Source organism: Channa argus, unplaced genomic scaffold (genome assembly GCF_033026475.1).
Source record: "Channa argus isolate prfri unplaced genomic scaffold, Channa argus male v1.0 Contig009, whole genome shotgun sequence".
NCBI classification, from domain to species: Eukaryota; Metazoa; Chordata; class Actinopteri; order Anabantiformes; family Channidae; genus Channa; species Channa argus.
The window spans coordinates 815,703-840,337 of NW_027125228.1; the positions used below are offsets into that span (position 1 = coordinate 815,703).

A 24,635-nucleotide genomic window follows, 5' to 3' on the forward strand; every position below is an offset into this window, starting at 1 on the left:
CATGTTACGGTCCTGGCCATATGTGTTGTTTTTATTTTCTTGTTCTTATAGGTGCCCTGCCTGATTGGCTGGATTGGGGGGCAGTACAGGAAGCTGATTGGTCCATCCTACACTTCCTGGAGTTTTAAAAGTACGGTTCCCAACAGCTAGCGAGGCTCTTTCTGGCAGCAGCACCTGTTTGCTGTTCTTGGTTTCCAAACCTTATTTAGCATTTTTGAATTGTTAGGTTTTGTGCCGTGGTTTTGTTTATAAATTGTATATTTTGTAAATAGTATTAAATCTGTAGGGGTGAACTGCCATTTTCTTTGGACTGTTTTCACATTAGGGAGTTAGGGTTAGCGACTGTCTTTTGGTTTGTTTATTTCTATCAGGCTAGCTAGCACTTTCTGTGGGAAATGGCTTATTTTGTTTATTATGTTGGCCTTGGTTCGCCCTGAGTTGTAGTGTCATGTTTTGTTTGACACTTTCTTTCGTTTAAAATAAATATCATTCTGTTGGAACATCTCGATCCTGGATTTTGGTTTGGGGATCGGAGAGGGAACATGCTAATTTATCTTTGTATGTTGCACCCTGACCCCCTAGAAAGGGGCGTAACAGACCAGTACAGTTATAGTACTTTGTACTTTGCCACATTTATCTTCTTCTTAGCAAGTGTCATGCATTCTGCTTCTCCAGCGTTTTTAAGAGCTGTTGATGATATCAAATGCAGCTTACGGCCACACCGCTCTCTAAGCGCCCGATCTCGTCCGATCTCGGCAGCCAAATAGAGCCGGGCCTGGTTAGTACTTGGTAGGAAGACCGCCTGGGAATACCAGGTGCTGTAAGCTTTTTTGCTTGGGTTTACGGGCAGCACAAGCTGGTGTTACTGCCTATTTATTCATAGAAATTGTTCTATATTTTCATCAAATTTTGTTCTTTCATTGCTGTTTTGCTACTTTATTGGTTTGTCAACCATCGTGCTTCATTACTAGTAGACCATGTTACGGTCCTGGCCATATGTGTTGTTTTTATTTTCTTGTTCTTATAGGTGCCCTGCCTGATTGGCCGGATTTGGGGGAAGTACAGGATGCTGATTGGTCCATCCTACACTTCCTGGAGTTTTAAATGTACGGTTCCCAACAGCTAGCGAGGCTCTTTCTGGCAGCAGCACCTGTTTGTTGTTCTTGGTTTCCAAATCTTATTTAGCATTTTTGAATTGTTAGGTTTTGTGCCGTGGTTTTGTTTATAAATTGTATATTTTGTAAATAGTATTAAATATGTAGGGGTGGACTGCCATTTTCTTTTGATTGTTTTCTCTTGTTTTCACATTAGGGAGTTAGGGTTAGCGACTATCTTTTGGTTTGTTTATTTCTATCAGGCTAGCTAGCACTTTCTGTGGGAAATGGCTTATTTTGTTTATTATGTTGGCCTTGGTTCGCCCTGAGTTGTAGTGTCATGTTTTGTTTGACACTTTCTTTCGTTTAAAATAAATATCATTCTGTTGGAACATCTCAATCCTGGATTTTGGTTTGAGGATCGGAGAGGGAACATGCAAATTTATCTTTGTATGTTTCACCCTGACCCCCTAGACAGGGGCGTAACAGACCAGTACAGTTATAGTACTTTGTACTTTGCCACATTTATCTTCTTCTTAGCAAGTGTCATGCATTCTGCTTCTCTAGCGTTTTTAAGAGCTGTTGATAATGTCAAATGTACCTTACGGCCACACCGCTCTGTAAGCGCCCGATCTCGTCCGATCTCGGCAGCCAAATAGAGCCGGGCCTGGTTAGTACTTGGTAGGAAGACCGCCTGGGAATACCAGGTGCTGTAAACTTTTTTTGCTTGGGTTTACAGGCAGCACAAGCTGGTGTTACTGCCTATTTATTCATAGAAATTGTTCTATATTTTCATCAAATTTTGTTCTTTCATTGCTGTTTTGCTACTTTATTGGTTTGTCAACCATCGTGCTTCATTACTAGTAGACCATGTTACGGTCCTGGCCATATGTGTTGTTTTTATTTTCTTGTTCTTATAGGTGCCCTGCCTGATTGGCCGGATTGGGGGGCAGTACAGGAAGCTGATTGGTCCATCCTACACTTCCTGGAGTTTTAAAAGTACGGTTCCCAACAGCTAGCGAGGCTCTTTCTGGCATCAGCACCTGTTTGCTGTTCTTGGTTTCCAAACCTTATTTAGCATTTTTGAATTGTTAGGTTTTGTGCCGTGGTTTTGTTTATAAATTGTATATTTTGTAAATAGTATTAAATCTGTAGGGGTGAACTGCCATTTTCTTTGGAATGTTTTCACATTAGGGAGTTAGGGTTAGCGACTGTCTTTTGGTTTGTTTATTTCTATCAGGCTAGCCAGCACTTTCTGTGGGAAATGGCTTATTTTGTGTATTATGTTGGCCTTGGTTCGCCCTGAGTTGTAGTGTCATGTTTTGTTTGACACTTTCTTTCGTTTAAAATAAATATCATTCTGTTGGAACATCTCGATCCTGGATTTTGGTTTGGGGATCGGAGAGGGAACATGCTAATTTATCTTTGTATGTTGCACCCTGACCCCCTAGAAAGGGGCGTAACAGACCAGTACAGTTATAGTACTTTGTACTTTGCCACATTTATCTTCTTCTTAGCAAGTGTCATGCATTCTGCTTCTCCAGCGTTTTTAAGAGCTGTTGAAGATATTAAATGCAGCTTACGGCCACACCGCTCTCTAAGCGCCCGATCTCGTCCGATCTCGGCAGCCAAATAGAGCCGGGCCTGGTTAGTACTTGGTAGGAAGACCGCCTGGGAATACCAGGTGCTGTAAGCTTTTTTGCTTGGGTTTACGGGCAGCACAAGCTGGTGTTACTGCCTATTTATTCATAGAAATTGTTCTATATTTTCATCAAATTTTGTTCTTTCATTGCTGTTTTGCTACTTTATTGGTTTGCCAACCATCGTGCTTCATTACTAGTAGACCATGTTACGGTCCTGGCCATATGTGTTGTTTTTATTTTCTTGTTCTTATAGGTGCCCTGCCTGATTGGCTGGATTGGGGGGCAGTACAGGAAGCTGATTGGTCCATCCTACACTTCCTGGAGTTTTAAAAGTACGGTTCCCAACAGCTAGCGAGGCTCTTTCTGGCAGCAGCACCTGTTTGCTGTTCTTGGTTTCCAAATCTTATTTAGCATTTTTGAATTGTTAGGTTTTGTGCCGTGGTTTTGTTTATAAATTGTATATTTTGTAAATAGTATTAAATCTGTAGGGGTGGACTGCCATTTTCTTTTGATTGTTTTCTCTTGTTTTCACATTAGGGAGTTAGGGTTAGCGACTATCTTTTGGTTTGTTTATTTCTATCAGGCTAGCTAGCACTTTCTGTGGGAAATGGCTTATTTTGTTTATTATGTTGGCCTTGGTTCGCCCTGAGTTGTAGTGTCATGTTTTGTTTGACACTTTCTTTCGTTTAAAATAAATATCATTCTGTTGGAACATCTCAATCCTGGATTTTGGTTTGAGGATCGGAGAGGGAACATGCAAATTTATCTTTTTATGTTTCACCCTGACCCCCTAGACAGGGGCGTAACAGACCAGTACAGTTATAGTACTTTGTACTTTGCCACATTTATCTTCTTCTTAGCAAGTGTCATGCATTCTGCTTCTCTAGCGTTTTTAAGAGCTTTTAATAATGTCAAATGCAGCTTACGGCCACACCGCTCTGTAAGCGCCCGATCTCGTCCGATCTCGGCAGCCAAATAGAGCCGGGCCTGGTTAGTACTTGGTAGGAAGACCGCCTGGGAATACCAGGTGCTGTAAGCTTTTTTGCTTGGGTTTACAGGCAGCACAAGCTGGTGTTACTGCCTATTTATTCATAGAAATTGTTCTATATTTTCATCAAATTTTGTTCTTTCATTGCTGTTTTGCTACTTTATTGGTTTGCCAACCATCGTGCTTCATTACTAGTAGACCATGTTACGGTCCTGGCCATATGTGTTGTTTTTATTTTCTTGTTCTTATAGGTGCCCTGCCTGATTGGCCGGATTGGGGGGCAGTACAGGAAGCTGATTGGTCCATCCTACACTTCCTGGAGTTTTAAAAGTACGCTTCCCAACAGCTAGCGAGGCTCTTTCTGGCATCAGCACCTGTTTGCTGTTCTTGGTTTCCAAACCTTATTTAGCATTTTTGAATTGTTAGGTTTTGTGCCGTGGTTTTGTTTATAAATTGTATATTTTGTAAATAGTATTAAATCTGTAGGGGTGAACTGCCATTTTCTTTGGACTGTTTTCACATTAGGGAGTTAGGGTTAGCGACTGTCTTTTGGTTTGTTTATTTCTATCAGGCTAGCTAGCACTTTCTGTGGGAAATGGCTTATTTTGTGTATTATGTTGGCCTTGGTTCGCCCTGAGTTGTAGTGTCATGTTTTGTTTGACACTTTCTTTCGTTTAAAATAAATATCATTCTGTTGGAACATCTCGATCCTGGATTTTGGTTTGGGGATCGGAGAGGGAACATGCTAATTTATCTTTGTATGTTGCACCCTGACCCCCTAGAAAGGGGCGTAACAGACCAGTACAGTTATAGTACTTTGTACTTTGCCACATTTATCTTCTTCTTAGCAAGTGTCATGCATTCTGCTTCTCCAGCGTTTTTAAGAGCTGTTGAAGATATTAAATGCAGCTTACGGCCACACCGCTCTCTAAGCGCCCGATCTCGTCCGATCTCGGCAGCCAAATAGAGCCGGGCCTGGTTAGTACTTGGTAGGAAGACCGCCTGGGAATACCAGGTGCTGTAAGCTTTTTTGCTTGGGTTTACGGGCAGCACAAGCTGGTGTTACTGCCTATTTATTCATAGAAATTGTTCTATATTTTCATCAAATTTTGTTCTTTCATTGCTGTTTTGCTACTTTATTGGTTTGCCAACCATCGTGCTTCATTACTAGTAGACCATGTTACGGTCCTGGCCATATGTGTTGTTTTTATTTTCTTGTTCTTATAGGTGCCCTGCCTGATTGGCTGGATTGGGGGGCAGTACAGGAAGCTGATTGGTCCATCCTACACTTCCTGGAGTTTTAAAAGTACGGTTCCCAACAGCTAGCGAGGCTCTTTCTGGCAGCAGCACCTGTTTGCTGTTCTTGGTTTCCAAATCTTATTTAGCATTTTTGAATTGTTAGGTTTTGTGCCGTGGTTTTGTTTATAAATTGTATATTTTGTAAATAGTATTAAATCTGTAGGGGTGGACTGCCATTTTCTTTTGATTGTTTTCTCTTGTTTTCACATTAGGGAGTTAGGGTTAGCGACTATCTTTTGGTTTGTTTATTTCTATCAGGCTAGCTAGCACTTTCTGTGGGAAATGGCTTATTTTGTTTATTATGTTGGCCTTGGTTCGCCCTGAGTTGTAGTGTCATGTTTTGTTTGACACTTTCTTTCGTTTAAAATAAATATCATTCTGTTGGAACATCTCAATCCTGGATTTTGGTTTGAGGATCGGAGAGGGAACATGCAAATTTATCTTTTTATGTTTCACCCTGACCCCCTAGACAGGGGCGTAACAGACCAGTACAGTTATAGTACTTTGTACTTTGCCACATTTATCTTCTTCTTAGCAAGTGTCATGCATTCTGCTTCTCTAGCGTTTTTAAGAGCTTTTAATAATGTCAAATGCAGCTTACGGCCACACCGCTCTGTAAGCGCCCGATCTCGTCCGATCTCGGCAGCCAAATAGAGCCGGGCCTGGTTAGTACTTGGTAGGAAGACCGCCTGGGAATACCAGGTGCTGTAAGCTTTTTTGCTTGGGTTTACAGGCAGCACAAGCTGGTGTTACTGCCTATTTATTCATAGAAATTGTTCTATATTTTCATCAAATTTTGTTCTTTCATTGCTGTTTTGCTACTTTATTGGTTTGCCAACCATCGTGCTTCATTACTAGTAGACCATGTTACGGTCCTGGCCATATGTGTTGTTTTTATTTTCTTGTTCTTATAGGTGCCCTGCCTGATTGGCCGGATTGGGGGGCAGTACAGGAAGCTGATTGGTCCATCCTACACTTCCTGGAGTTTTAAAAGTACGCTTCCCAACAGCTAGCGAGGCTCTTTCTGGCATCAGCACCTGTTTGCTGTTCTTGGTTTCCAAACCTTATTTAGCATTTTTGAATTGTTAGGTTTTGTGCCGTGGTTTTGTTTATAAATTGTATATTTTGTAAATAGTATTAAATCTGTAGGGGTGAACTGCCATTTTCTTTGGACTGTTTTCACATTAGGGAGTTAGGGTTAGCGACTGTCTTTTGGTTTGTTTATTTCTATCAGGCTAGCTAGCACTTTCTGTGGGAAATGGCTTATTTTGTTTATTATGTTGGCCTTGGTTCGCCCTGAGTTGTAGTGTCATGTTTTGTTTGACACTTTCTTTCGTTTAAAATAAATATCATTCTGTTGGAACATCTCGATCCTGGATTTTGGTTTGGGGATCGGAGAGGGAACATGCTAATTTATCTTTGTATGTTGCACCCTGACCCCCTAGAAAGGGGCGTAACAGACCAGTACAGTTATAGTACTTTGTACTTTGCCACATTTATCTTCTTCTTAGCAAGTGTCATGCATTCTGCTTCTCCAGCGTTTTTAAGAGCTGTTGATGATATCAAATGCAGCTTACGGCCACACCGCTCTCTAAGTGCCCGATCTCGTCCGATCTCGGCAGCCAAATAGAGCCGGGCCTGGTTAGTACTTGGTAGGAAGACCGCCTGGGAATACCAGGTGCTGTAAGCTTTTTTGCTTGGGTTTACGGGCAGCACAAGCTGGTGTTACTGCCTATTTATTCATAGAAATTGTTCTATATTTTCATCAAATTTTGTTCTTTCATTGCTGTTTTGCTACTTTATTGGTTTGCCAACCATCGTGCTTCATTACTAGTAGACCATGTTACGGTCCTGGCCATATGTGTTGTTTTTATTTTCTTGTTCTTATAGGTGCCCTGCCTGATTGGCTGGATTGGGGGGCAGTACAGGAAGCTGATTGGTCCATCCTACACTTCCTGGAGTTTTAAAAGTACGGTTCCCAACAGCTAGCGAGGCTCTTTCTGGCAGCAGCACCTGTTTGCTGTTCTTGGTTTCCAAATCTTATTTAGCATTTTTGAATTGTTAGGTTTTGTGCCGTGGTTTTGTTTATAAATTGTATATTTTGTAAATAGTATTAAATCTTTAGGGGTGGACTGCCATTTTCTTTTGATTGTTTTCTCTTGTTTTCACATTAGGGAGTTAGGGTTAGCGACTATCTTTTGGTTTTTTTATTTCTATCAGGCTAGCTAGCACTTTCTGTGGGAAATGGCTTATTTTGTTTATTATGTTGGCCTTGGTTCGCCCTGAGTTGTAGTGTCATGTTTTGTTTGACACTTTCTTTCGTTTAAAATAAATATCATTCTGTTGGAACATCTCAATCCTGGATTTTGGTTTGAGGATCGGAGAGGGAACATGCGAATTTATCTTTGTATGTTTCACCCTGACCCCCTAGACAGGGGCGTAACAGACCAGTACAGTTATAGTACTTTGTACTTTGCCACATTTATCTTCTTCTTAGCAAGTGTCATGCATTCTGCTTCTCTAGCGTTTTTAAGAGCTGTTGATAATGTCAAATGCAGCTTACGGCCACACCGCTCTGTAAGCGCCCGATCTCGTCCGATCTCGGCAGCCAAATAGAGCCGGGCCTGGTTAGTACTTGGTAGGAAGACCGCCTGGGAATACCAGGTGCTGTAAGCTTTTTTGCTTGGGTTTACAGGCAGCACAAGCTGGTGTTACTGCCTATTTATTCATAGAAATTGTTCTATATTTTCATCAAATTTTGTTCTTTCATTGCTGTTTTGCTACTATATTGGTTTGCCAACCATCGTGCTTCATTACTAGTAGACCATGTTACGGTCCTGGCCATATGTGTTGTTTTTATTTTCTTGTTCTTATAGGTGCCCTGCCTGATTGGCCGGATTGGGGGGCAGTACAGGAAGCTGATTGGTCCATCCTACACTTCCTGGAGTTTTAAAAGTACGGTTCCCAACAGCTAGCGAGGCTCTTTCTGGCATCAGCACCTGTTTGCTGTTCTTGGTTTCCAAACCTTATTTAGCATTTTTGAATTGTTAGGTTTTGTGCCGTGGTTTTGTTTATAAATTGTATATTTTGTAAATAGTATTAAATCTGTAGGGGTGAACAGCCATTTTCTTTTGATTGTTTTCTCTTGTTTTCACATTAGGGAGTTAGGGTTAGTGACTGTCTTTTGGTTTGTTTATTTCTATCAGGCTAGCTAGCACTTTCTGTGGGAAATGGCTTATTTTGTTTATTATGTTGGCCTTGGTTCGCCCTGAGTTGTAGTGTCATGTTTTGTTTGAGACTTTCTTTCGTTTAAAATAAATATCATTCTGTTGGAACATCTCAATCCTGGATTTTGGTTTGAGGATCGGAGAGGGAACATGCGAATTTATCTTTGTATGTTTCACCCTGACCCCCTAGACAGGGGCGTAACAGACCAGTACAGTTATAGTACTTTGTACTTTGCCACATTTATCTTCTTCTTAGCAAGTGTCATGCATTCTGCTTCTCTAGCGTTTTTAAGAGCTGTTGATAATGTCAAATGCAGCTTACGGCCACACCGCTCTGTAAGCGCCCGATCTCGTCCGATCTCGGCAGCCAAATAGAGCTGGGCCTGGTTAGTACTTGGTAGGAAGACCGCCTGGGAATACCAGGTGCTGTAAGCTTTTTTGCTTGGGTTTACAGGCAGCACAAGCTGGTGTTACTGCCTATTTATTCATAGAAATTGTTCTATATTTTCATCAAATTTTGTTCTTTCATTGCTGTTTTGCTACTTTATTGGTTTGCCAACCATCGTGCTTCATTACTAGTAGACCATGTTACGGTCCTGGCCATATGTGTTGTTTTTATTTTCTTGTTCTTATAGGTGCCCTGCCTGATTGGCCGGATTGGGGGGCAGTACAGGAAGCTGATTGGTCCATCCTACACTTCCTGGAGTTTTAAAAGTATGGTTCCCAACAGCTAGCGAGGCTCTTTCTGGCATCAGCACCTGTTTGCTGTTCTTGGTTTCCAAACCTTATTTAGCATTTTTGAATTGTTAGGTTTTGTGCCGTGGTTTTGTTTATAAATTGTATATTTTGTAAATAGTATTAAATCTGTAGGGGTGAACTGCCATTTTCTTTGGACTGTTTTCACATTAGGGAGTTAGGGTTAGCGACTGTCTTTTGGTTTGTTTATTTCTATCAGGCTAGCTAGCACTTTCTGTGGGAAATGGCTTATTTTGTTTATTATGTTGGCCTTGGTTCGCCCTGAGTTGTAGTGTCATGTTTTGTTTGACACTTTCTTTCGTTTAAAATAAATATCATTCTGTTGGAACATCTCGATCCTGGATTTTGGTTTGGGGATCGGAGAGGGAACATGCTAATTTATCTTTGTATGTTGCACCCTGACCCCCTAGAAAGGGGCGTAACAGACCAGTACAGTTATAGTACTTTGTACTTTGCCACATTTATCTTCTTCTTAGCAAGTGTCATGCATTCTGCTTCTCCAGCGTTTTTAAGAGCTGTTGATGATATCAAATGCAGCTTACGGCCACACCGCTCTCTAAGCGCCCGATCTCGTCCGATCTCGGCAGCCAAATAGAGCCGGGCCTGGTTAGTACTTGGTAGGAAGACCGCCTGGGAATACCAGGTGCTGTAAGCTTTTTTGCTTGGGTTTACGGGCAGCACAAGCTGGTGTTACTGCCTATTTATTCATAGAAATTGTTCTATATTTTTATCAAATTTTGATCTTTCATTGCTGTTTTGCTACTTTATTGGTTTGCCAACCATCGTGCTTCATTACTAGTAGACCATGTTACGGTCCTGGCCATATGTGTTGTTTTTATTTTCTTGTTCTTATAGGTGCCCTGCCTGATTGGCTGGATTGGGGGGCAGTACAGGAAGCTGATTGGTCCATCCTACACTTCCTGGAGTTTTAAAAGTATGGTTCCCAACAGCTAGCGAGGCTCTTTCTGGCATCAGCACCTGTTTGCTGTTCTTGGTTTCCAAACCTTATTTAGCATTTTTGAATTGTTAGGTTTTGTGCCGTGGTTTTGTTTATAAATTGTATATTTTGTAAATAGTATTAAATCTGTAGGGGTGGACTGCCATTTTTCTTTTGATTGTTTTCTCTTGTTTTCACATTAGGGAGTTAGGGTTAGCGACTGTCTTTTGGTTTGTTTCTTTCTATCAGGCTAGCTAGCACTTTCTGTGGGAAATGGCTTATTTTGTTTATTATGTTGGCCTTGGTTCGCCCTGAGTTGTAGTGTCATGTTTTGTTTGACACTTTCTTTCGTTTAAAATAAATATCATTCTGTTGGAACATCTCAATCCTGGATTTTGGTTTGGGGATCGGAGAGGGAACATGCAAATTTATCTTTGTATGTTTCACCCTGACCCCCTAGACAGGGGCGTAACAGACCAGTACAGTTATAGTACTTTGTACTTTGCCACATTTATCTTCTTCTTAGCAAGTGTCATGCATTCTGCTTCTCTAGCGTTTTTAAGAGCTGTTGATGATGTCAAATGCATGTTACGGCCACACCGCTCTCTAAGCGCCCGATCTCGTCCGATCTCGGCAGCCAAATAGGGCCGGGCCTGGTTAGTACTTGGTAGGAAGACCGCCTGGGAATACCAGGTGCTGTAAGTTTTTTTGCTTGGGTTTACGGGCAGCTCAAGCTGGTGTTACTGCCTATTTATTCATAGAAATTGTTCTATATTTTCATCAAATTTTGTTCTTTCATTGCTGTTTTGCTACTTTATTGGTTTGCCAACCATCGTGCTTCATTACTAGTAGACCATGTTACGGTCCTGGCCATATGTGTTGTTTTTATTTTCTTGTTCTTATAGGTGCCCTGCCTGATTGGCCGGATTTGGGGGAAGTACAGGAAGCTGATTGGTCCATCCTACACTTCCTGGAGTTTTAAAAGTACGGTTCCCAACAGCTAGCGAGGCTCTTTCTGGCAGCAGCACCTGTTTGCTGTTCTTGGTTTCCAAATCTTATTTAGCATTTTTGAATTGTTAGGTTTTGTGCCGTGGTTTTGTTTATAAATTGTATATTTTGTAAATAGTATTAAATCTGTAGGGGTGGACTGCCATTTTCTTTTGATTGTTTTCTCTTGTTTTCACATTAGGGAGTTAGGGTTAGCGACTATCTTTTGGTTTGTTTATTTCTATCAGGCTAGCTAGCACTTTCTGTGGGAAATGGCTTATTTTGTTTATTATGTTGGCCTTGGTTCGCCCTGAGTTGTAGTGTCATGTTTTGTTTGACACTTTCTTTCGTTTAAAATAAATATCATTCTGTTGGAACATCTCAATCCTGGATTTTGGTTTGAGGATCGGAGAGGGAACATGCAAATTTATCTTTGTATGTTTCACCCTGACCCCCTAGACAGGGGCGTAACAGACCAGTACAGTTATAGTACTTTGTACTTTGCCACATTTATCTTCTTCTTAGCAAGTGTCATGCATTCTGCTTCTCTAGCGTTTTTAAGAGCTGTTGATAATGTCAAATGCAGCTTACGGCCACACCGCTCTCTAAGCGCCCGATCTCGTCCGATCTCGGCAGCCAAATAGAGCCGGGCCTGGTTAGTACTTGGTAGGAAGACCGCCTGGGAATACCAGGTGCTGTAAGCTTTTTTGCTTGGGTTTACAGGCAGCACAAGCTGGTGTTACTGCCTATTTATTCATAGAAATTGTTCTATATTTTCATCAAATTTTGTTCTTTCATTGCTGTTTTGCTACTTTATTGGTTTGCCAACCATCGTGCTTCATTACTAGTAGACCATGTTACGGTCCTGGCCATATGTGTTGTTTTTATTTTCTTGTTCTTATAGGTGCCCTGCCTGATTGGCCGGATTGGGGGGCAGTACAGGAGGCTGATTGGTCCATCCTACACTTGCTGGAGTTTTAAAAGTACGGTTCCCAACAGCTAGCGAGGCTCTTTCTGGCATCAGCACCTGTTTGCTGTTCTTGGTTTCCAAACCTTATTTAGCATTTTTGAATTGTTAGGTTTTGTGCCGTGGTTTTGTTTATAAATTGTATATTTTGTAAATAGTATTAAATCTGTAGGGGTGAACTGCCATTTTCTTTGGACTGTTTTCACATTAGGGAGTTAGGGTTAGCGACTGTCTTTTGGTTTGTTTATTTCTATCAGGCTAGCTAGCACTTTCTGTGGGAAATGGCTTATTTTGTGTATTATGTTGGCCTTGGTTCGCCCTGAGTTGTAGTGTCATGTTTTGTTTGACACTTTCTTTCGTTTAAAATAAATATCATTCTGTTGGAACATCTCGATCCTGGATTTTGGTTTGGGGATCGGAGAGGGAACATGCTAATTTATCTTTGTATGTTGCACCCTGACCCCCTAGAAAGGGGCGTAACAGACCAGTACAGTTATAGTACTTTGTACTTTGCCACATTTATCTTCTTCTTAGCAAGTGTCATGCATTCTGCTTCTCCAGCGTTTTTAAGAGCTGTTGATGATATCAAATGCAGCTTACGGCCACACCGCTCTCTAAGCGCCCGATCTCGTCCGATCTCGGCAGCCAAATAGAGCCGGGCCTGGTTAGTACTTGGTAGGAAGACCGCCTGGGAATACCAGGTGCTGTAAGCTTTTTTGCTTGGGTTTACGGGCAGCACAAGCTGGTGTTACTGCCTATTTATTCATAGAAATTGTTCTATATTTTCATCAAATTTTGTTCTTTCATTGCTGTTTTGCTACTTTATTGGTTTGCCAACCATCGTGCTTCATTACTAGTAGACCATGTTACGGTCCTGGCCATATGTGTTGTTTTTATTTTCTTGTTCTTATAGGTGCCCTGCCTGATTGGCTGGATTGGGGGGCAGTACAGGAAGCTGATTGGTCCATCCTACACTTCCTGGAGTTTTAAAAGTACGGTTCCCAACAGCTAGCGAGGCTCTTTCTGGCAGCAGCACCTGTTTGCTGTTCTTGGTTTCCAAATCTTATTTAGCATTTTTGAATTGTTAGGTTTTGTGCCGTGGTTTTGTTTATAAATTGTATATTTTGTAAATAGTATTAAATCTTTAGGGGTGGACTGCCATTTTCTTTTGATTGTTTTCTCTTGTTTTCACATTAGGGAGTTAGGGTTAGCGACTATCTTTTGGTTTTTTTATTTCTATCAGGCTAGCTAGCACTTTCTGTGGGAAATGGCTTATTTTGTTTATTATGTTGGCCTTGGTTCGCCCTGAGTTGTAGTGTCATGTTTTGTTTGACACTTTCTTTCGTTTAAAATAAATATCATTCTGTTGGAACATCTCAATCCTGGATTTTGGTTTGAGGATCGGAGAGGGAACATGCGAATTTATCTTTGTATGTTTCACCCTGACCCCCTAGACAGGGGCGTAACAGACCAGTACAGTTATAGTACTTTGTACTTTGCCACATTTATCTTCTTCTTAGCAAGTGTCATGCATTCTGCTTCTCTAGCGTTTTTAAGAGCTGTTGATAATGTCAAATGCAGCTTACGGCCACACCGCTCTGTAAGCGCCCGATCTCGTCCGATCTCGGCAGCCAAATAGAGCCGGGCCTGGTTAGTACTTGGTAGGAAGACCGCCTGGGAATACCAGGTGCTGTAAGCTTTTTTGCTTGGGTTTACAGGCAGCACAAGCTGGTGTTACTGCCTATTTATTCATAGAAATTGTTCTATATTTTCATCAAATTTTGTTCTTTCATTGCTGTTTTGCTACTATATTGGTTTGCCAACCATCGTGCTTCATTACTAGTAGACCATGTTACGGTCCTGGCCATATGTGTTGTTTTTATTTTCTTGTTCTTATAGGTGCCCTGCCTGATTGGCCGGATTGGGGGGCAGTACAGGAAGCTGATTGGTCCATCCTACACTTCCTGGAGTTTTAAAAGTACGGTTCCCAACAGCTAGCGAGGCTCTTTCTGGCATCAGCACCTGTTTGCTGTTCTTGGTTTCCAAACCTTATTTAGCATTTTTGAATTGTTAGGTTTTGTGCCGTGGTTTTGTTTATAAATTGTATATTTTGTAAATAGTATTAAATCTGTAGGGGTGAACTGCCATTTTCTTTGGACTGTTTTCACATTAGGGAGTTAGGGTTAGCGACTGTCTTTTGGTTTGTTTATTTCTATCAGGCTAGCTAGCACTTTCTGTGGGAAATGGCTTATTTTGTTTATTATGTTGGCCTTGGTTCGCCCTGAGTTGTAGTGTCATGTTTTGTTTGACACTTTCTTTCGTTTAAAATAAATATCATTCTGTTGGAACATCTCGATCCTGGATTTTGGTTTGGGGATCGGAGAGGGAACATGCTAATTTATCTTTGTATGTTGCACCCTGACCCCCTAGAAAGGGGCGTAACAGACCAGTACAGTTATAGTACTTTGTACTTTGCCACATTTATCTTCTTCTTAGCAAGTGTCATGCATTCTGCTTCTCCAGCGTTTTTAAGAGCTGTTGATGATATCAAATGCAGCTTACGGCCACACCGCTCTCTAAGCGCCCGATCTCGTCCGATCTCGGCAGCCAAATAGAGCCGGGCCTGGTTAGTACTTGGTAGGAAGACCGCCTGGGAATACCAGGTGCTGTAAGCTTTTTTGCTTGGGTTTACGGGCAGCACAAGCTGGTGTTACTGCCTATTTATTCATAGAAATTGTTCTATATTTTCATCAAATTTTGTTCTTTCATTGCTGTTTTGCTACTTTATTGGTTTGCCAACCATCGTGCTTCATTACTAGTAGACCATGTTACGGTCCTGGCCATATGTGTTGTTTTTATTTTCTTGTTCTTATAGGTGCCCTGCCTGATTGGCCGGATTTGGGGGAAGTACAGGAAGCTGATTGGTCCATCCTACACTTCCTGGAGTTTTAAAAGTATGGTTCCCAACAGCTAGCGAGGCTCTTTCTGGCATCAGCACCTGTTTGCTGTTCTTGGTTTCCAAACCTTATTTAGCATTTTTGAATTGTTAGGTTTTGTGCCGTGGTTTTGTTTATAAATTGTATATTTTGTAAATAGTATTAAATCTGTAGGGGTGGACTGCCATTTTTCTTTTGATTGTTTTCTCTTGTTTTCACATTAGGGAGTTAGGGTTAGCGACTGTCTTTTGGTTTGTTTCTTTCTATCAGGCTAGCTAGCACTTTCTGTGGGAAATGGCTTATTTTGTTTATTATGTTGGCCTTGGTTCGCCCTGAGTTGTAGTGTCATGTTTTGTTTGACACTTTCTTTCGTTTAAAATAAATATCATTCTGTTGGAACATCTCAATCCTGGATTTTGGTTTGGGGATCGGAGAGGGAACATGCAAATTTATCTTTGTATGTTTCACCCTGACCCCCTAGACAGGGGCGTAACAGACCAGTACAGTTATAGTACTTTGTACTTTGCCACATTTATCTTCTTCTTAGCAAGTGTCATGCATTCTGCTTCTCTAGCGTTTTTAAGAGCTGTTGATGATGTCAAATGCATGTTACGGCCACACCGCTCTCTGAGCGCCCGATCTCGTCCGATCTCGGCAGCCAAATAGGGCCGGGCCTGGTTAGTACTTGGTAGGAAGACCGCCTGGGAATACCAGGTGCTGTAAGCTTTTTTGCTTGGGTTTACGGGCAGCTCAAGCTGGTGTTACTGCCTATTTATTCATAGAAATTGTTCTATATTTTCATCAAATTTTGTTCTTTCATTGCTGTTTTGCTACTTTATTGGTTTGCCAACCATCGTGCTTCATTACTAGTAGACCATGTTACGGTCCTGGCCATATGTGTTGTTTTTATTTTCTTGTTCTTATAGGTGCCCTGCCTGATTGGCCGGATTTGGGGGAAGTACAGGAAGCTGATTGGTCCATCCTACACTTCCTGGAGTTTTAAAAGTACGGTTCCCAACAGCTAGCGAGGCTCTTTCTGGCAGCAGCACCTGTTTGCTGTTATTGGTTTCCAAATCTTATTTAGCATTTTTGAATTGTTAGGTTTTGTGCCGTGGTTTTGTTTATAAATTGTATATTTTGTAAATAGTATTAAATCTGTAGGGGTGGACTGCCATTTTCTTTTGATTGTTTTCTCTTGTTTTCACATTAGAGAGTTAGGGTTAGCGACTATCTTTTGGTTTGTTTATTTCTATCAGGCTAGCTAGCACTTTCTGTGGGAAATGGCTTATTTTGTTTATTATGTTGGCCTTGGTTCGCCCTGAGTTGTAGTGTCATGTTTTGTTTGACACTTTCTTTCGTTTAAAATAAATATCATTCTGTTGGAACATCTCAATCCTGGATTTTGGTTTGAGGATCGGAGAGGGAACATGCAAATTTATCTTTGTATGTTTCACCCTGACCCCCTAGACAGGGGCGTAACAGACCAGTACAGTTATAGTACTTTGTACTTTGCCACATTTATCTTCTTCTTAGCAAGTGTCATGCATTCTGCTTCTCTAGCGTTTTTAAGAGCTGTTGATAATGTCAAATGCAGCTTACGGCCACACCACTCTCTAAGCGCCCGATCTCGTCCGATCTCGGCAGCCAAATAGAGCCGGGCCTGGTTAGTACTTGGTAGGAAGACCGCCTGGGAATACCAGGTGCTGTAAGCTTTTTTGCTTGGGTTTACAGGCAGCACAAGCTGGTGTTACTGCCTATTTATTCATAGAAATTGTTCTATATTTTCATCAAATTTTGTTCTTTCATTGCTGTTTTGCTACTTTATTGGTTTGCCAACCATCGTGCTTCATTACTAGTAGACCATGTTACGGTCCTGGCCATATGTGTTGTTTTTATTTTCTTGTTCTTATAGGTGCCCTGCCTGATTGGCCGGATTGGGGGGCAGTACAGGAGGCTGATTGGTCCATCCTACACTTGCTGGATTTTTAAAAGTACGGTTCCCAACAGCTAGCGAGGCTCTTTCTGGCATCAGCACCTGTTTGCTGTTCTTGGTTTCCAAACCTTATTTAGCATTTTTGAATTGTTAGGTTTTGTGCCGTGGTTTTGTTTATAAATTGTATATTTTGTAAATAGTATTAAATCTGTAGGGGTGAACAGCCATTTTGTTTTGATTGTTTTCTCTTGTTTTCACATTAGGGAGTTAGGGTTAGTGACCGTCTTTTGGTTTGTTTATTTCTATCAGGCTAGCTAGCACTTTCTGTGGGAAATGGCTTATTTTGTTTATTATGTTGGCCTTGGTTCGCCCTGAGTTGTAGTGTCATGTTTTGTTTGACACTTTCTTTCGTTTAAAATAAATATCATTCTGTTGGAACATCTCAATCCTGGATTTTGGTTTGAGGATCGGAGAGGGAACATGCGAATTTATCTTTGTATGTTTCACCCTGACCCCCTAGACAGGGGCGTAACAGACCAGTACAGTTATAGTACTTTGTACTTTGCCACATTTATCTTCTTCTTAGCAAGTGTCATGCATTCTGCTTCTCTAGCGTTTTTAAGAGCTGTTGATAATGTCAAATGCAGCTTACGGCCACACCGCTCTGTAAGCGCCCGATCTCGTCCGATCTCGGCAGCCAAATAGAGCCGGGCCTGGTTAGTACTTGGTAGGAAGACCGCCTGGGAATACCAGGTGCTGTAAGCTTTTTTGCTTGGGTTTACAGGCAGCACAAGCTGGTGTTACTGCCTATTTATTCATAGAAATTGTTCTATATTTTCATCAAATTTTGTTCTTTCATTGCTGTTTTGCTACTTTATTGGTTTGCCAACCATCGTGCTTCATTACTAGTAGACCATGTTACGGTCCTGGCCATATGTGTTGTTTTTATTTTCTTGTTCTTATAGGTGCCCTGCCTGATTGGCCGGATTGGGGGGCAGTACAGGAAGCTGATTGGTCCATCCTACACTTCCTGGAGTTTTAAAAGTATGGTTCCCAACAGCTAGCGAGGCTCTTTCTGGCATCAGCACCTGTTTGCTGTTCTTGGTTTCCAAACCTTATTTAGCATTTTTGAATTGTTAGGTTTTGTGCCGTGGTTTTGTTTATAAATTGTATATTTTGTAAATAGTATTAAATCTGTAGGGGTGAACTGCCATTTTCTTTGGACTGTTTTCACATTAGGGAGTTAGGGTTAGCGACTGTCTTTTGGTTTGTTTATTTCTATCAGGCTAGCTAGCACTTTCTGTGGGAAATGGCTTATTTTGTTTATTATGTTGGCCTTGGTTCGCCCTGAGTTGTAGTGTCATGTTTTGTTTGACACTTTCTTTCGTTTAAAATAAATATCATTCTGTTGGAACATCTCGATCCTGGATTTTGGTTTGGGGATCGGAGAGGGAACATGCTAATTTATCTTTGTATGTTGCACCCTGACCCCCTAGAAAGGGGCGTAACAGACCAGTACAGTTATAGTACTTTGTACTTTGCCACATTTATCTTCTTCTTAGCAAGTGTCATGCATTCTGCTTCTCCAGCGTTTTTAAGAGCTGTTGATGATATCAAATGCAGCTTACGGCCACACCGCTCTCTAAGCGCCCGATCTCGTCCGATCTCGGCAGCCAAATAGAGCCGGGCCTGGTTAGTACTTGGTAGGAAGACCGCCTGGGAATACCAGGTGCTGTAAGCTTTTTTGCTTGGGTTTACGGGCAGCACAAGCTGGTGTTACTGCCTATTTATTCATAGAAATTGTTCTATATTTTCATCAAATTTTTTTCTTTCATTGCTGTTTTGCTACTTTATTGGTTTGCCAACCATCGTGCTTCATTACTAGTAGACCATGTTACGGTCCTGGCCATATGTGTTGTTTTTATTTTCTTGTTCTTATAGGTGCCCTGCCTGATTGGCTGGATTGGGGGGCAGTACAGGAAGCTGATTGGTCCATCCTACACTTCCTGGAGTTTTAAAAGTACGGTTCCCAACAGCTAGCGAGGCTCTTTCTGGCAGCAGCACCTGTTTGCTGTTCTTGGTTTCCAAATCTTATTTAGCATTTTTGAATTGTTAGGTTTTGTGCCGTGGTTTTGTTTATAAATTGTATATTTTGTAAATAGTATTAAATCTGTAGGGGTGGACTGCCATTTTCTTTTGATTGTTTTCTCTTGTTTTCACATTAGGGAGTTAGGGTTAGCGCCTATCTTTTGGTTTGTTTATTTCTATCAGGCTAGCTAGCACTTTCTGTGGGAAATGGCTTATTTTGTTTATTATGTTGGCCTTGGTTCGCCCTGAGTTGTAGTGTCATGTTTTGTTTGACACTTTCTTTCGTTTAAAATAAATATCATTCTGTTGGAACATCTCAATCCTGGATTTTGGTTTGAGGATCGGAGAGGGAACATGCGAATTTATCTTTGTATGTTTCACCCTGACCCCCTAGACAGGGGCGTAACAGACCAGTACAGTTATAGTACTTTGTACTTTGCCACATTTATCTTCTTCTTAGCAAGTGTCATGCATTCTGCTTCTCTAGCGTTTTTAAGAGCTGTTGATAATGTCAAATGCAGCTTACGGCCACACCGCTCTGTAAGCGCCCGATCTCGTCCGATCTCGGCAGCCAAATAGAGCTGGGCCTGGTTAGTACTTGGTAGGAAGACCGCCTGGGAATACCAGGTGCTGTAAGCTTTTTTGCTTGGGTTTACAGGCAGCACAAGCTGGTGTTACTGCCTATTTATTCATAGAAATTGTTCTATATTTTCATCAAATTTTGTTCTTTCATTGCTGTTTTGCTACTTTATTGGTTTGCCAACCATCGTGCTTCATTACTAGTAGACCATGTTACGGTCCTGGCCATATGTGTTGTTTTTATTTTCTTGTTCTTATAGGTGCCCTGCCTGATTGGCCGGATTGGGGGGCAGTACAGGAAGCTGATTGGTCCATCCTACACTTCCTGGAGTTTTAAAAGTATGGTTCCCAACAGCTAGCGAGGCTCTTTCTGGCATCAGCACCTGTTTGCTGTTCTTGGTTTCCAAACCTTATTTAGCATTTTTGAATTGTTAGGTTTTGTGCCGTGGTTTTGTTTATAAATTGTATATTTTGTAAATAGTATTAAATCTGTAGGGGTGAACTGCCATTTTCTTTGGACTGTTTTCACATTAGGGAGTTAGGGTTAGCGACTGTCTTTTGGTTTGTTTATTTCTATCAGGCTAGCTAGCACTTTCTGTGGGAAATGGCTTATTTTGTTTATTATGTTGGCCTTGGTTCGCCCTGAGTTGTAGTGTCATGTTTTGTTTGACACTTTCTTTCGTTTAAAATAAATATCATTCTGTTGGAACATCTCGATCCTGGATTTTGGTTTGGGGATCGGAGAGGGAACATGCTAATTTATCTTTGTATGTTGCACCCTGACCCCCTAGAAAGGGGCGTAACAGACCAGTACAGTTATAGTACTTTGTACTTTGCCACATTTATCTTCTTCTTAGCAAGTGTCATGCATTCTGCTTCTCCAGCGTTTTTAAGAGCTGTTGATGATATCAAATGCAGCTTACGGCCACACCGCTCTCTAAGCGCCCGATCTCGTCCGATCTCGGCAGCCAAATAGAGCCGGGCCTGGTTAGTACTTGGTAGGAAGACCGCCTGGGAATACCAGGTGCTGTAAGCTTTTTTGCTTGGGTTTACGGGCAGCACAAGCTGGTGTTACTGCCTATTTATTCATAGAAATTGTTCTATATTTTTATCAAATTTTGATCTTTCATTGCTGTTTTGCTACTTTATTGGTTTGCCAACCATCGTGCTTCATTACTAGTAGACCATGTTACGGTCCTGGCCATATGTGTTGTTTTTATTTTCTTGTTCTTATAGGTGCCCTGCCTGATTGGCTGGATTGGGGGGCAGTACAGGAAGCTGATTGGTCCATCCTACACTTCCTGGAGTTTTAAAAGTATGGTTCCCAACAGCTAGCGAGGCTCTTTCTGGCATCAGCACCTGTTTGCTGTTCTTGGTTTCCAAACCTTATTTAGCATTTTTGAATTGTTAGGTTTTGTGCCGTGGTTTTGTTTATAAATTGTATATTTTGTAAATAGTATTAAATCTGTAGGGGTGGACTGCCATTTTTCTTTTGATTGTTTTCTCTTGTTTTCACATTAGGGAGTTAGGGTTAGCGACTGTCTTTTGGTTTGTTTCTTTCTATCAGGCTAGCTAGCACTTTCTGTGGGAAATGGCTTATTTTGTTTATTATGTTGGCCTTGGTTCGCCCTGAGTTGTAGTGTCATGTTTTGTTTGACACTTTCTTTCGTTTAAAATAAATATCATTCTGTTGGAACATCTCAATCCTGGATTTTGGTTTGGGGATCGGAGAGGGAACATGCAAATTTATCTTTGTATGTTTCACCCTGACCCCCTAGACAGGGGCGTAACAGACCAGTACAGTTATAGTACTTTGTACTTTGCCACATTTATCTTCTTCTTAGCAAGTGTCATGCATTCTGCTTCTCTAGCGTTTTTAAGAGCTGTTGATGATGTCAAATGCATGTTACGGCCACACCGCTCTCTAAGCGCCCGATCTCGTCCGATCTCGGCAGCCAAATAGGGCCGGGCCTGGTTAGTACTTGGTAGGAAGACCGCCTGGGAATACCAGGTGCTGTAAGTTTTTTTGCTTGGGTTTACGGGCAGCTCAAGCTGGTGTTACTGCCTATTTATTCATAGAAATTGTTCTATATTTTCATCAAATTTTGTTCTTTCATTGCTGTTTTGCTACTTTATTGGTTTGCCAACCATCGTGCTTCATTACTAGTAGACCATGTTACGGTCCTGGCCATATGTGTTGTTTTTATTTTCTTGTTCTTATAGGTGCCCTGCCTGATTGGCCGGATTTGGGGGAAGTACAGGAAGCTGATTGGTCCATCCTACACTTCCTGGAGTTTTAAAAGTACGGTTCCCAACAGCTAGCGAGGCTCTTTCTGGCAGCAGCACCTGTTTGCTGTTCTTGGTTTCCAAATCTTATTTAGCATTTTTGAATTGTTAGGTTTTGTGCCGTGGTTTTGTTTATAAATTGTATATTTTGTAAATAGTATTAAATCTGTAGGGGTGGACTGCCATTTTCTTTTGATTGTTTTCTCTTGTTTTCACATTAGGGAGTTAGGGTTAGCGACTATCTTTTGGTTTGTTTATTTCTATCAGGCTAGCTAGCACTTTCTGTGGGAAATGGCTTATTTTGTTTATTATGTTGGCCTTGGTTCGCCCTGAGTTGTAGTGTCATGTTTTGTTTGACACTTTCTTTCGTTTAAAATAAATATCATTCTGTTGGAACATCTCAATCCTGGATTTTGGTTTGAGGATCGGAGAGGGAACATGCAAATTTATCTTTGTATGTTTCACCCTGACCCCCTAGACAGGGGCGTAACAGACCAGTACAGTTATAGTACTTTGTACTTTGCCACATTTATCTTCTTCTTAGCAAGTGTCATGCATTCTGCTTCTCTAGCGTTTTTAAGAGCTGTTGATAATGTCAAATGCAGCTTACGGCCACACCGCTCTCTAAGCGCCCGATCTCGTCCGATCTCGGCAGCCAAATAGAGCCGGGCCTGGTTAGTACTTGGTAGGAAGACCGCCTGGGAATACCAGGTGCTGTAAGCTTTTTTGCTTGGGTTTACAGGCAGCACAAGCTGGTGTTACTGCCTATTTATTCATAGAAATTGTTCTATATTTTCATCAAATTTTGTTCTTTCATTGCTGTTTTGCTACTTTATTGGTTTGCCAACCATCGTGCTTCATTACTAGTAGACCATGTTACGGTCCTGGCCATATGTGTTGTTTTTATTTTCTTGTTCTTATAGGTGCCCTGCCTGATTGGCCGGATTGGGGGGCAGTACAGGAGGCTGATTGGTCCATCCTACACTTGCTGGAGTTTTAAAAGTACGGTTCCCAACAGCTAGCGAGGCTCTTTCTGGCATCAGCACCTGTTTGCTGTTCTTGGTTTCCAAACCTTATTTAGCATTTTTGAATTGTTAGGTTTTGTGCCGTGGTTTTGTTTATAAATTGTATATTTTGTAAATAGTATTAAATCTGTAGGGGTGAACTGCCATTTTCTTTGGACTGTTTTCACATTAGGGAGTTAGGGTTAGCGACTGTCTTTTGGTTTGTTTATTTCTATCAGGCTAGCTAGCACTTTCTGTGGGAAATGGCTTATTTTGTTTATTATGTTGGCCTTGGTTCGCCCTGAGTTGTAGTGTCATGTTTTGTTTGACACTTTCTTTCGTTTAAAATAAATATCATTCTGTTGGAACATCTCGATCCTGGATTTTGGTTTGGGGATCGGAGAGGGAACATGCTAATTTATCTTTGTATGTTGCACCCTGACCCCCTAGAAAGGGGCGTAACAGACCAGTACAGTTATAGTACTTTGTACTTTGCCACATTTATCTTCTTCTTAGCAAGTGTCATGCATTCTGCTTCTCCAGCGTTTTTAAGAGCTGTTGATGATATCAAATGCAGCTTACGGCCACACCGCTCTCTAAGCGCCCGATCTCGTCCGATCTCGGCAGCCAAATAGAGCCGGGCCTGGTTAGTACTTGGTAGGAAGACCGCCTGGGAATACCAGGTGCTGTAAGCTTTTTTGCTTGGGTTTACGGGCAGCACAAGCTGGTGTTACTGCCTATTTATTCATAGAAATTGTTCTATATTTTCATCAAATTTTGTTCTTTCATTGCTGTTTTGCTACTTTATTGGTTTGCCAACCATCGTGCTTCATTACTAGTAGACCATGTTACGGTCCTGGCCATATGTGTTGTTTTTATTTTCTTGTTCTTATAGGTGCCCTGCCTGATTGGCTGGATTGGGGGGCAGTACAGGAAGCTGATTGGTCCATCCTACACTTCCTGGAGTTTTAAAAGTACGGTTCCCAACAGCTAGCGAGGCTCTTTCTGGCAGCAGCACCTGTTTGCTGTTCTTGGTTTCCAAATCTTATTTAGCATTTTTGAATTGTTAGGTTTTGTGCCGTGGTTTTGTTTATAAATTGTATATTTTGTAAATAGTATTAAATCTTTAGGGGTGGACTGCCATTTTCTTTTGATTGTTTTCTCTTGTTTTCACATTAGGGAGTTAGGGTTAGCGACTATCTTTTGGTTTTTTTATTTCTATCAGGCTAGCTAGCACTTTCTGTGGGAAATGGCTTATTTTGTTTATTATGTTGGCCTTGGTTCGCCCTGAGTTGTAGTGTCATGTTTTGTTTGACACTTTCTTTCGTTTAAAATAAATATCATTCTGTTGGAACATCTCAATCCTGGATTTTGGTTTGAGGATCGGAGAGGGAACATGCGAATTTATCTTTGTATGTTTCACCCTGACCCCCTAGACAGGGGCGTAACAGACCAGTACAGTTATAGTACTTTGTACTTTGCCACATTTATCTTCTTCTTAGCAAGTGTCATGCATTCTGCTTCTCTAGCGTTTTTAAGAGCTGTTGATAATGTCAAATGCAGCTTACGGCCACACCGCTCTGTAAGCGCCCGATCTCGTCCGATCTCGGCAGCCAAATAGAGCCGGGCCTGGTTAGTACTTGGTAGGAAGACCGCCTGGGAATACCAGGTGCTGTAAGCTTTTTTGCTTGGGTTTACAGGCAGCACAAGCTGGTGTTACTGCCTATTTATTCATAGAAATTGTTCTATATTTTCATCAAATTTTGTTCTTTCATTGCTGTTTTGCTACTATATTGGTTTGCCAACCATCGTGCTTCATTACTAGTAGACCATGTTACGGTCCTGGCCATATGTGTTGTTTTTATTTTCTTGTTCTTATAGGTGCCCTGCCTGATTGGCCGGATTGGGGGG

General features: G+C 41.4%; 8 non-coding genes and 17 pseudogenes across 8 annotated transcripts; all 25 read left to right on the forward strand.

The window, feature by feature from the left end:
• Window positions 1–708: 708 nt before the first annotated feature.
• LOC137111091 (5S ribosomal RNA) lies at window positions 709–827 on the forward strand (annotated as a pseudogene).
• Window positions 828–1,694: 867 nt separating this feature from the next.
• LOC137110245 (5S ribosomal RNA) lies at window positions 1,695–1,813 on the forward strand (annotated as a pseudogene).
• An 858-nt stretch (window positions 1,814–2,671) lies between these two features.
• LOC137111092 (5S ribosomal RNA) lies at window positions 2,672–2,790 on the forward strand (annotated as a pseudogene).
• Window positions 2,791–3,657: 867 nt separating this feature from the next.
• LOC137110308 (5S ribosomal RNA) lies at window positions 3,658–3,776 on the forward strand. The gene has a single exon (XR_010912305.1). It is a non-coding gene; the product is annotated as a 5S ribosomal RNA (ribosomal RNA).
• An 857-nt stretch (window positions 3,777–4,633) lies between these two features.
• On the forward strand, window positions 4,634–4,752 carry LOC137111093 (5S ribosomal RNA; annotated as a pseudogene).
• Window positions 4,753–5,619: 867 nt separating this feature from the next.
• LOC137110423 (5S ribosomal RNA) lies at window positions 5,620–5,738 on the forward strand. Its single transcript, XR_010912306.1, has one exon. It is a non-coding gene; the product is annotated as a 5S ribosomal RNA (ribosomal RNA).
• An 857-nt stretch (window positions 5,739–6,595) lies between these two features.
• On the forward strand, window positions 6,596–6,714 carry LOC137110112 (5S ribosomal RNA; annotated as a pseudogene).
• Window positions 6,715–7,581: 867 nt separating this feature from the next.
• LOC137110539 (5S ribosomal RNA) lies at window positions 7,582–7,700 on the forward strand. Its single transcript, XR_010912307.1, has one exon. It is a non-coding gene; the product is annotated as a 5S ribosomal RNA (ribosomal RNA).
• Window positions 7,701–8,567: 867 nt separating this feature from the next.
• LOC137111106 (5S ribosomal RNA) lies at window positions 8,568–8,686 on the forward strand. The gene has a single exon (XR_010912325.1). It is a non-coding gene; the product is annotated as a 5S ribosomal RNA (ribosomal RNA).
• An 857-nt stretch (window positions 8,687–9,543) lies between these two features.
• LOC137111094 (5S ribosomal RNA) lies at window positions 9,544–9,662 on the forward strand (annotated as a pseudogene).
• An 868-nt stretch (window positions 9,663–10,530) lies between these two features.
• On the forward strand, window positions 10,531–10,649 carry LOC137110583 (5S ribosomal RNA; annotated as a pseudogene).
• An 867-nt stretch (window positions 10,650–11,516) lies between these two features.
• LOC137111095 (5S ribosomal RNA) lies at window positions 11,517–11,635 on the forward strand (annotated as a pseudogene).
• An 857-nt stretch (window positions 11,636–12,492) lies between these two features.
• LOC137111096 (5S ribosomal RNA) lies at window positions 12,493–12,611 on the forward strand (annotated as a pseudogene).
• Window positions 12,612–13,478: 867 nt separating this feature from the next.
• Window positions 13,479–13,597, forward strand: LOC137110653 (5S ribosomal RNA). The gene has a single exon (XR_010912308.1). It is a non-coding gene; the product is annotated as a 5S ribosomal RNA (ribosomal RNA).
• Window positions 13,598–14,454: 857 nt separating this feature from the next.
• On the forward strand, window positions 14,455–14,573 carry LOC137111097 (5S ribosomal RNA; annotated as a pseudogene).
• Window positions 14,574–15,441: 868 nt separating this feature from the next.
• LOC137110715 (5S ribosomal RNA) lies at window positions 15,442–15,560 on the forward strand (annotated as a pseudogene).
• An 867-nt stretch (window positions 15,561–16,427) lies between these two features.
• On the forward strand, window positions 16,428–16,546 carry LOC137111190 (5S ribosomal RNA; annotated as a pseudogene).
• An 867-nt stretch (window positions 16,547–17,413) lies between these two features.
• On the forward strand, window positions 17,414–17,532 carry LOC137110771 (5S ribosomal RNA). Its single transcript, XR_010912309.1, has one exon. It is a non-coding gene; the product is annotated as a 5S ribosomal RNA (ribosomal RNA).
• Window positions 17,533–18,389: 857 nt separating this feature from the next.
• LOC137111098 (5S ribosomal RNA) lies at window positions 18,390–18,508 on the forward strand (annotated as a pseudogene).
• Window positions 18,509–19,375: 867 nt separating this feature from the next.
• LOC137111219 (5S ribosomal RNA) lies at window positions 19,376–19,494 on the forward strand. The gene has a single exon (XR_010912326.1). It is a non-coding gene; the product is annotated as a 5S ribosomal RNA (ribosomal RNA).
• Window positions 19,495–20,351: 857 nt separating this feature from the next.
• On the forward strand, window positions 20,352–20,470 carry LOC137111099 (5S ribosomal RNA; annotated as a pseudogene).
• An 868-nt stretch (window positions 20,471–21,338) lies between these two features.
• LOC137110584 (5S ribosomal RNA) lies at window positions 21,339–21,457 on the forward strand (annotated as a pseudogene).
• Window positions 21,458–22,324: 867 nt separating this feature from the next.
• On the forward strand, window positions 22,325–22,443 carry LOC137111101 (5S ribosomal RNA; annotated as a pseudogene).
• An 857-nt stretch (window positions 22,444–23,300) lies between these two features.
• On the forward strand, window positions 23,301–23,419 carry LOC137111102 (5S ribosomal RNA; annotated as a pseudogene).
• An 867-nt stretch (window positions 23,420–24,286) lies between these two features.
• Window positions 24,287–24,405, forward strand: LOC137110884 (5S ribosomal RNA). The gene has a single exon (XR_010912310.1). It is a non-coding gene; the product is annotated as a 5S ribosomal RNA (ribosomal RNA).
• The last annotated feature ends 230 nt before the right edge of the window (window positions 24,406–24,635 follow it).